The sequence below is a fragment of the Sinocyclocheilus anshuiensis genome, unplaced genomic scaffold, assembly GCF_001515605.1.
Source record: "Sinocyclocheilus anshuiensis isolate Anshui unplaced genomic scaffold, SAMN03320099.WGS_v1.1 scaffold334, whole genome shotgun sequence".
NCBI lineage: Eukaryota > Metazoa > Chordata > Actinopteri > Cypriniformes > Cyprinidae > Sinocyclocheilus > Sinocyclocheilus anshuiensis.
In genome coordinates, this window is record NW_015546055.1 from 435,881 (window position 1) to 446,663 (window position 10,783).

At 35.4% G+C, this 10,783-nt stretch overlaps 1 long non-coding RNA gene across 1 annotated transcript in view; it reads left to right on the forward strand.

Moving 5' to 3' along the window:
* Positions 1-10,783, forward strand: part of LOC107699253 (uncharacterized) — a 21,466-nt gene that overhangs the window by 7,352 nt on the left and 3,331 nt on the right. The window contains exon 2 of the long non-coding RNA XR_001635442.1: positions 8,177-8,179. This is a non-coding gene — a long non-coding RNA (uncharacterized LOC107699253). The remainder of the gene's footprint in view (positions 1-8,176; positions 8,180-10,783) is intronic.

Genomic DNA, 10,783 nt, shown 5'->3' on the forward strand with positions numbered 1-10,783 from the left:
ACACACACACACACACACACACACACACACACACTAGTGAATTAACAAAGTGCTTACAAACCACCATTTGCTCCTTCACAGAGATTCAACTAGTAAACAAGCTGAAACATCAGCCTCAGGCCCTCTCAGGCCCCCAAACATAACCCCCGCCCCACAATCCCCTTGGGCAGACTGCTAAAGTGGAATTCAGTCGTGTAGCAACCTAACAGTAGGAGGAAAGTGAAGGAATATTTTATAATGGAGCCCCACTGGTTACTAAAAAGAACCTTGAGAAGAACATTTAATAGTTGGGCTCAAAAGACTGCCAGGAGCACAATGTTAAAATTGTAGAGGATTATACTGTAGATGAAATACTGGCAGCCCACTTCAGCACGAATGAAAGAGAAAGAGAAAAAGCACTTATGCACTTCAGTAAACGGTTTAAAGCAAGTAACTAGTCACATTTTGTGCAAGTGCACCGCATAGTTTTCAACAAAACCCAAAGGGCCCTCGCCACCATTATGCTTTAAATACAGAAGAGAAAACATGATTGACGAGTTCTCAGAAGTGCGCTCAGGCAAACTGCACAGCACCGGTCGCTTCAAGTGAAAAATATGAGTCAGTCACAAGCACTTTAGCACCTGGAGAAAATCTACTTAAAGATGCTAAACACCACTCATTCAGAGTAGACTGTCAATTCGTATCAAGAGCACACAAAAGCAATTATACTGTTGTGGAAATTACAATATATGAGGCTCTAAATAAAATAAATAATCACAGCTGTTGCTGTCGAGCTGCAGAGATACCAGTTATAACAGCAGGACTAGTGATTCACCCGCTGGCACGTTTCGCTATCTGAGGTCATGTTGATCAAAACAAATGTGTTTTAGCCTACATTTATACCATCACCTTTACCACACACTGGTTAATGGGGCAAAGGGAAGTAATTATAGAGAACAATTCACTGGTTTGTTGAAATGAGCCATACTCAGGAGAGATTCATCGTTTTTCACCTCTAGGCTTTTTTGAACCAGTTAAATCAATCCAAGGAAATGGACAGAATGTGACATTTTTAGGTCCTCAGTAGCATTACTCCCAAATTAATGGCAGGCATCATCTGAAGTCAGAGCAAATAGTGTCCCAAATATAATTCAGAGTCACACAACCCACAGATCTGAATTAAGGTCAAGGACAATCAAGGGCGAGTTATGGTTGCACAAGGCCCTGGAGCACCAGCCACCTCTCCTCGCTGGAAAAAACAGCTTAAGCTGATGGTTATGGAACAATAATGCTGGTCATTAGCTGGTCAACCAGCTAGCATGTTCCAGAAAACAGCTTGACCACTTTGAGCTGGTATGATCACAGATGATAACAGAAGAAATACTCAGAAATCTAGGTTAAAACAAATTAAAAAGGGTTTCAGTTATTTAAAAAGTACTCTTTGTAATCATGTTGGTTTCACTTGTGTTTTTATATAATTAAAAAAATACAATAAAAAAAATACAATTATATAATTTTAAACAATTACAATACAATTTTGGTCGTTTTATTTATTTATTTTATTTTTATTTCTTTTTTTTTTTGAAAGAAGTCTCTTATGCTCACCAAGGCTGCATTTATTTGATCAAAAATAAACTGTAATAATGTGAAATATTATTTTCAGAATTTTCAGCAGTCATTACTCCAGTCAAATGATCCTAATCCTAGAAATTATTCTAATATGCTGATTTGGTGATCAAAAAGTATTTCTTATTTTTATCAATGTTGAAAACAATTGCGTAATATTTTCGTAGAAACCATGCTTCATTTTTTTTTCAGGTTTATTTAATGAAAAGAGAGAGTTTAATGCAAAGAAAAGCTTTTTTTTTTTTTTTTGGAAATATAATTTTTAGAACAATGTAAAAATCTTTACTGTCAATTTGATTAATTTAATACAACTCTGCTGAATAAAAGTATATTTAAAAAAAATCTTAACTCAAACTTAAACTCAACCTTATAATCTTTCAAATACCTTTAACAATTATAATTATCATGAAGTATTCATTCTTCATTGTCATTAAGTTTATGAGTAGTTGCACCACAGGGCATTTACAACCTCGACCAAACTTGCCATGACACAGAAAGTTCAAATTACCTAATATTTGTTGACTGTTGACACACAGTCACGAGGGTCTGCTTTCCATAAGCAGGTAGATGGTCCCAGTCTGCCAGCATTGCAAAACCGACAATAATGCGCCATGACTATATGCAAACACATCTCTCCATTCAAAGCACTGACCCAAAGTGAAACCACATGAAGTACGAGCTGACGTTCCCTTTCCCATAATTAGTGACTGTGGCCTGGATTTTGTGGGCTTAAAATCTTTTCCTTTAAGCAAGACACAAGCTTGCTTTAATAAAACACACTCTCCATTCAGAATAGCCTTTCTATCTGCCCATACAGAATGGAGGTCTTTTTTGTCGTACAGAATTGTGGGAGTAGGTGGTCTTGCGTACCTGTGATCTCTTCTTTCAGAGGTACAAATGCCTGCAAATAATACATTGAGGACATTTCTACCGGGGTGAGGACCTCAAACCAAACAGACTGGTACTGAACCTTGATTGAACCAACAACGACTCAAACGATGCATGTTTGATCCAAGGAAAGGGGAGGGGGGATGAAATCAAAAGGAAGCTGGTCGAATTACATGGCCTCTGGTACACATAACCATGTCCATGTGTGTTTGTCTGGAGTGTGTTTTCTGCAGGGGTAGCAGAGGGAAATAAGAGCCAGGAGTGACTTATCACTACAGGAATGTAAGGAGACCCAAGGGGATGGATGGAGGGCTGCTGAGAGGCACAGACACAACCAGAACAGACTGCTGAGAGAAAAGACAGGAAAAGAGAGGGAAAAGGTGTGGAGAGATTAAGTAACAGAACAACAGAAGTACCACTTAACGTTGTTGTTCACACCTTCACTTACAAGTTCTTTTCTTGCAGACTGATGTCAAAGGTAAAAGTCGTATGTGACCATTTTATGGAATACCATTTTATAACAGCATCAAACTTCAGACTTAATGACTGGAGTACAAATAAGGGGAAAGTTCACAGTGAAATTTTCTAAATACACTACTGTTCAAAAGTTTGGGGTCGGTAAGATGTTTTGAAAGACGTCTGTAATGCTTACAGAGGCTGCATATAATTGACCAAAAATACCGTAAAAACAGTAATATTGTGAAATATTTAAAATAACTATTTTCTACTTTAAAATATTTTTAAATGTAATTGTAAAATGTATTCCTGTGATGGCAAAGCTGAATTTTCAGCATCATTACTCCAGTCTTCAGTGTCACATTAGAAATCATTCTAATATGCTGATTTGCATAAAAACATTTCTTCTTCTTCTTATCAATGCTGAAAAAGTTATGTTGCTTAATATTTTTGTGGAAAACGTGTAACTAATAGAACATGTAATTAATAGAAAAAAAAAAAACTTTTATTTTAAATAGATTTTTTTAACATTATAAATGTATTTATTGTCTTTTTAGCAATGTTACACATCCTTGCTTAATAAAAATATTAACTTAAATCTTTCTGACCCCAAACTTTTTAAACAGCATTGTATGGGTTTAAAAATCTTCTCAGAACAAGATTAAAGTTGAAAGTTGGTGCAAACATTTAAATTACATCATCCTCATTCCAAGTCATTATTCACTTATTTTGTCTTCTATAAGCTGTTTTTCAACCAAAGATTGCTTTAGAAGACTTGGACATTTGCACACGGACCACGTTTATGTTCTTTTTCTCAAACTTGAAAAGTCCAGTGCTAATTAATTGCAACTACATGGAAAACAGCAAACAGAACATCTCCTTTTGTGTTCCAAGAAAGGTTTGAAATAAGTCAAGTCACCTTTATTTATTTATTTTACGCTTTTAACAATACAGATTGTGTCAAAGCAACTGAACAGCATTAATTAAAATAAAAGGAGGGTTGAGTAAATGTTATCAGAATTTTCCATTTTCAGTTGAACCATTTCTCTAATAGCTTATTTAACCTCAAAATACATGATTTTTGACAGACAGCATCTGTACACACATTCACATCTTCCCAGCAGAAACAAAGCAGTCGAGGAACATGTCAATCAAACATCCTTCATTCAGCAGAGCCAGCACAGAGCTAATATATGTGAGTCAGTGTGCCTTCAGCTTGAGAAAGGGTGCTAATTATCACTGAATAGATGATGTAAGAACATTAAAGATTAATAAGACTTTATCAAACTTTAAACAAATGTAATATTCGGTTTAATCATGCAAGGTTTTTTTTCATCAGTGAGGCCGAACCCTATCACTTCTCCTCTCAGGGGAAGGTTGAACAGCTGTCTGCATCCTTAAGAAACATCCTCCGGCTGCAAGTTCACTGTTAATCAGACTGATAACCGCACTCCATTCCCTAGAGAATGGCTGTTACACTGCTTCTTTTACAATCTGCTCCTGTAGAATGAGTTAGCAAAAAATACAGCTTTCCTGGGTCAATTTTACTGAGGTGCTGAATGCACTGAGGCCCAGAAGTGAATGAAAAGAAGAACAATCATTGGATCAACGATCAGCAAGGAGGTAATACTGCACATTATCTTAAATCATTTTTTGTAATTCTTAAAGTGAAATAAATTTACCTGAGAAGCTAAATGGTGTAAGAAAATAAGACTTTTCCACAGAATATGTCTTAAGTTCAGTTTATTTTTCTTACCACATTGCTCAAAAATTATGAAATGGCTTTCCTGCAGCTCAAACAGTAGAGCATGATGCTATGCCAATGTCATGGGTTCAATTCCCAGGGAATCAGGAACTGAAAAATGCAATCCAAGTGACTTTGGATAAATGTGTTTTTCTTTAAAACAAGAAAGAAAAAAAAAAACAATTTAATTCCAGCCTGAGATAAGACTTGACATAAGTGCATTTTTCTTACCACATTAGTTATTTTCTTGTTCGAAGCATAATTCAAATTCAAGCTTTATTTTTGTACAAAGTTAGTTTAAACGGATCTTATTTTACGGATATTAACATTAAATGATAACAGGAAACTGATGCTGATGAATTTTTTTCTTCCATACCTTATATAAAGGGCATCTAAAAGTGAAAAATGTAACTGTACACTCAGAAAAAAGGTACAAAAACTGTCAATGGGGCAGAACCCTTTCAAAAGGTACTAATATGTGCAATTTAGGAACTAATATACACTTTAGTATATTACTAATGTACACTTTAGTTACTAATATGTGACCCTGGACCACAAAAGCAGTCATAAGGGTCAATTATTTGAAATTGAGATTTATACATCATCTGAAAGCTGCATAAATAAGCTTTCTGTTGATGTATGGTTTGTTAGGGTATACCAATATTTGGCCGAGTTACAACTATTTGAAAATCTGGAATCTGAGGGTGCAAACAAATCAAAATACTGAGAAAATCGCCTTTAAAGTTGTCCAAATTAAGTTCTTAGCAATGCATATTACTAATCAATACACCCAAGCGACTTAAGACTGGTTTTGTGGTCCAAGGTCACATATATATCTAATTAATATGAATTAATATTTTAAGAGTTTACGTGAGTTTTTGGAAGGGAGCAGGTGTTTGGGAGAGGTGCATTTGGCAGATGTGTAGAGCATCTGCACAAAAAAAAAAGAAAAAGAAACACACACACACACACACACACACAAGAAGCATACCCATTCTTATGACTAAGGCATGTAAGATGAACATTTCTCCTACAAACAAAGCGAAACAGGTTCACAGTCCAGCCTCGCAGCCTTGATGGCATACAGAGGTCAAACACAATGCAAAGGAGAAAGTGAAAAGAGAGGGAAAACTGTTCCTTCTGATGCTACAGAGTAACAGCGCCCTCCACTGTAAGGATAGAAGAGAAGACACCAAATTCTTAGCAAATTTATCTCAGACAAATAATATTTAATTTTAAAGTACACTTTCTCCTCCCAAAATTGTTTTGTTTTAAAATCAAGGTTTAAATTCAATTCAATTCAATTCAAATTTATTTGTATACCGCTTTTCACAATACACATTATTTCAAAGCAGCTTTACAGAAAATGCATATGTCTACATTACAATTTAGAGTGGTCTGTTATCAGAAGTGAATGTGTCCAAGTAATGTTCATTTCACAAATGAACAGTTCAAGGTAATAGAATCATACAGTTAGCTAACATGAATTAATTTCATGTTTTTACAATTTAAATAAACTGTTTGTTTTCCCCACATTTGGTCTTTCCTTTTCTCAACAAATAAATCAATAAATTAATTAATAAAAAAGGTGCATGTTGCCACAGCTGAGCATTTAAGGTAACTCTAATGTAAAAAATATTTCATGCAATATAAACAAAGCTTTAATATTCAAACAATAAATCATGCACAATCCCCTTGTCGTATATTTATATAGTAATACGATGGCATACCAACACAATATCATTATGCAAATAACATCACTGCGCAAACACTGTTATTCCACACAGATGATAGGCTATTATGTACAAATAAAATATTAGCATAAAAACCAAATTATGGTGAGGTGCATTATTACAATACTTTTAAAGAAAAATGCTGAGACAAAAAAGCAGTCTGCTATTGTCTGACCAGCTAATGTACAGAGTGAATTTTCCACAGGACTACACTTCCACCCAGAACCAAATGTAAGCGCTGAGCCTTTGTCGATAAATTACTGAGAGTAACAAAGAAGTTTTTGAAAACGCTCTGCTGTTGAGTGCCATTTAGTGTGATTTACAACCGTCCACATCTGCTCAAAGAGTGAAGCTAACGGTGGTCTGTTTGCGGTGTGCACTTGACCTGCTGTGTCTGTGCTGCAGGGACATGCTATCTGTTTTAACTACCCATGGAGGGAGGTGAAGCAAATGGGGACATGATCTCCCAGCATCCTTTTAGTAAATGAGATCAGACTCCTTTTCAGAAAGGTTCATGGCTGCTTTAAGTATCCCTGCATATCACACGTTAAAACATGAAATAAATAGAAAACATGGCAAATAAACACTTCAAGATGGACATGACTCATATCTAATAACGCTAGCATGAGAGTCAAATGTTTGTGATGTCTTCAATGCTATTCTGAGATCACTGACCTTTCATTTGACATGTTTGGGTGCCATTTTGAAAAGGGCAGACATGACAGTAAGATCTTTGTGCATACACAAAAACTCAAGTATTTAGCAGCAGTTCTGTCATGTTCTAAACAATCCACAGGCTCGTAGGTTTAAAAAAAAATACACATGTAGATTCACCTGTCTTTAAAATGATAGTTCACCCAAACATTAACACCACAATTGCCAAGGTTGTGGGTTCAATTCCTAGGGAATGTATGAACTGATAAAATGAATATCTTGAATGCAATGTAAGTCACTTGGAGAAAAGCACATGTCAATTTGAATATTGTCATCATTTACTCACTCCAAACCTGTCTGACTTTCTTCTGCAAAACACATAAGATGATATTTTGTATGTTGGTAACCGAACAGTTTTGGTGAACATAGAGTTCCACTGAATTGGAAACACAAAAATCACACTTTTCAAAATATATTCTTTTATGCTCCACAAAAGAAAGACAGTCATAGAGGTCTGGAACAACATGAGTGAGTAAATGATGACAGAATTTTCATTTTTGAGTGAACTATCCCTTTAAGGTTTCTAAGAAGATGTGTGTTAAATACTGTATATGTTAGATGTTGCATTTTGCTCATAAGTGACTGCCATTGTATTGTAATTAGGGCTGTCAAGATGAAAAGTTTTTATTGCCATTAAGACAAATGAAATACAACTCATGAGCAAACACACCGTCATTTGTACAAACATTAATGAGAAGTGCATCACAGTACTGCAGCCTAATTTTAAATGCATAAAGTCCAGGAAAGTTCAGCTCAAAATGAAAAATGCTCTCATCATGTACTCCTCTTCATGTCCTTCTAAATTCACTTTAACACTGAAAGGAGAGTCATTAAAAAATATGTGGTGCACTGCTCACATTTCAAGTGCCGCTCATTTTCCAAGCAAAATACGATGTATTGAACTGAATTTAAGTAACTGAATATTCATTCAATTCTCTCCTTTTTGTATCATGCAGAAAAATACGTTTGGAGTGACATGAGGGTCGGTAAATGATGACAGAATATTAATTTTCAGGTGAATTATTCCTTTAAAGAGGAAGTGAATGTATTAACATGTTAACTACAAAAACAATTCTGAGAATAAAATATTTTACTCATTTGACAGCCCTAATTATAATGCAGCAGAACTCAATTATAATGCCACAGTGCATCAAATAATACAAAGCCAACCAGGTTCAATGCAAGAAACCTTTATGAAGGTTTGAGGAGAGGAGAGTCTCACACACACACACAAAGCCTGAAATGGTGTGCAGGGACCAAGTTCATATATCCCCAGGGAGCTTTTCTAAACAACAACTAGGCAACATCAAGAGAACACAATCTCCCAGAGTAGTGTGGCAAAGATCAGTCTTCCTGACAGTGCTGAAAAGACAAGCTCTGACCCCATCATACACACTGAAAAAACAGCATGGAGAAAATTGCTGTAACTAACAGCTGTAAAAGCCACCCTACCAAAATCACACGGCCAGACGTCTGTGACCATCGGTCTAAACACAGCACTACGGCTAAAGGGTGCGCTGTTTAATCAATACCAAATCACAGATCATCCCAGCATTCATGACAGCAGCTAAAACGCCTTTTAATGGTCAGATGGACGGATATATATCACACACAGAGTGTGACGGCCTTCAATTAGAGCTATTACAGGGCGTCAGGGATCAATATGGTGTCTGCCATGAAGGACGGGGACAGAGAAAGGATGAATCTGGCTGTCCACAAAGATAGAGAGTGTACAGTGCAAGAGATGGCCTTCAGGAAAGCCTACTAAGTCAAAATTGCAAGGTCAAAATTCACATTACGATTAACATTTTTCATTTAAGCATTTGGCAGATAGTTTTATCCAAAGCTGTACATTTTCAGAGTTGTGAAACATTTATCAATATGGCAAATAGAAGACACTATTCTGGCAAAGATAAACTGGAATATTCTAGATTAAGTACAACAGACAGCAAAATTTACCACAAAAATTCACTTCTAGCCTCCTCCATACATTGACAGTTCCACTGAAAGTGAATTGGGCAAATTCATAAATGTTAAATTACTCACAAAACGTGCACAATATATGTTTAGTCACTAACCTGTTTGGTTTAAAGTTATATGAAATGTCGTTGAGCTTAAATAATATACGTGTTGTAACAGAGGAATATAAGTGTCTTTTTTTTTATTAAGCTTCAGATTTGTCCATAAAATTTGCACCATTTACTTCCATTCTAAAGTGTCTCACAAACACTAGCTAGAAAGCACGTGCATCAAACTATCATGCAGGACTGGAATGAATTCAAGCAGCAAAATGCAGGGTTTATGACAAACGGTTGTGCCGAAGCAGCCAAAATCTTTCCTTTTCTTTAGCCAATTTGTGTGATTTCTCTAAACCTGTCTACTAAGAAAACTAAACTAAGAAACAAGAGAAGAAAGAAAATAGCCTTGTTTAGCAATAAAGCCAATCTCCTCCCTGGCTGCTAAATTAGCTTTGGGTGAAATAGAGCCAGAGCTGTTAATCTTGTGCTGAATTAATCATTTCCGATGAGTAATTTGCACATTGCACCCCGTCTGCAGGCTAATAGAAAGCAGGGCGGGGAATTAGAACAGACAGGCGAACGCCTCTAACGTGTATCCCATTTGGAAAAAGGCACTGACAAGGTGGCCATTAGTTTACATCTTTAAAACAAACAAAGACAAGCATTAGAGAATTAACACTAATTACATGTTAGATATGAAAAGGTTGCATTCGCTAAGAACTATCAGTGGGTCCTGAGGCACAAATTCACACTGCTGAGATTCAGACACTTGGGATGAACACCAATGGATTTAATTAAGTATAAAATAAATAGATAGTGTTTCTGTAAATACAATAGAAATATAGAGGGAACAGAAATTAGGAGTATGATCTATTATATTTGTCCATCGTAGTCCCCAAACTTTCATTCTATCATTCTTCACCCCCAAATGAGAATCTTACTAACCCAGATTAGTTCAGTCTCTATGGTCTTACAAATTCTCCATGTAACTAGGCCCAATTCACCCAAGCAAAGCACCTCTACATCACTACACACAAGCTTAGAGCAAGAAATTCTCAGAGTATGTATTTCAATTGGTGATTACAAATGTGAGGATAAATATGTTGTAAATAGGGCTGGGCGATATGGACAAAAAAATGATCACGATAAAAATTTTCATTATCAGCCGATATCGATAATTATCACAATAAATGTCAAATCTGTATTTTAGTGCTGGGCAACGATTAATCGCAATTAATCACATCCAACATAAACGTTTTTGTTTACATAATATATGTGTGTGTACTGTGTATATTTATTATGTATATATAAATACACACACATACAGTATATATTTTGAAAATATGTATATATTTATATTCATATAATTTATATTATATATAAATATATTTAATATATAAACATAATATACTTTTCTTAAATATATACATGCATGTGTGTGTATTTATATATACATAATAATATACACAGTACACACACATATATTATGTAAACAAAAACGGTTATTTTGGATGCGATTAATCGCGATTAATTGTTGCCCAGCACTATTTCCTTTAAGTTTAAAGCAGATTTTTGCTCCTAAGTGAAAGCTGTAGAAACCATACTGTTAATTGTGGTTTTAAGAC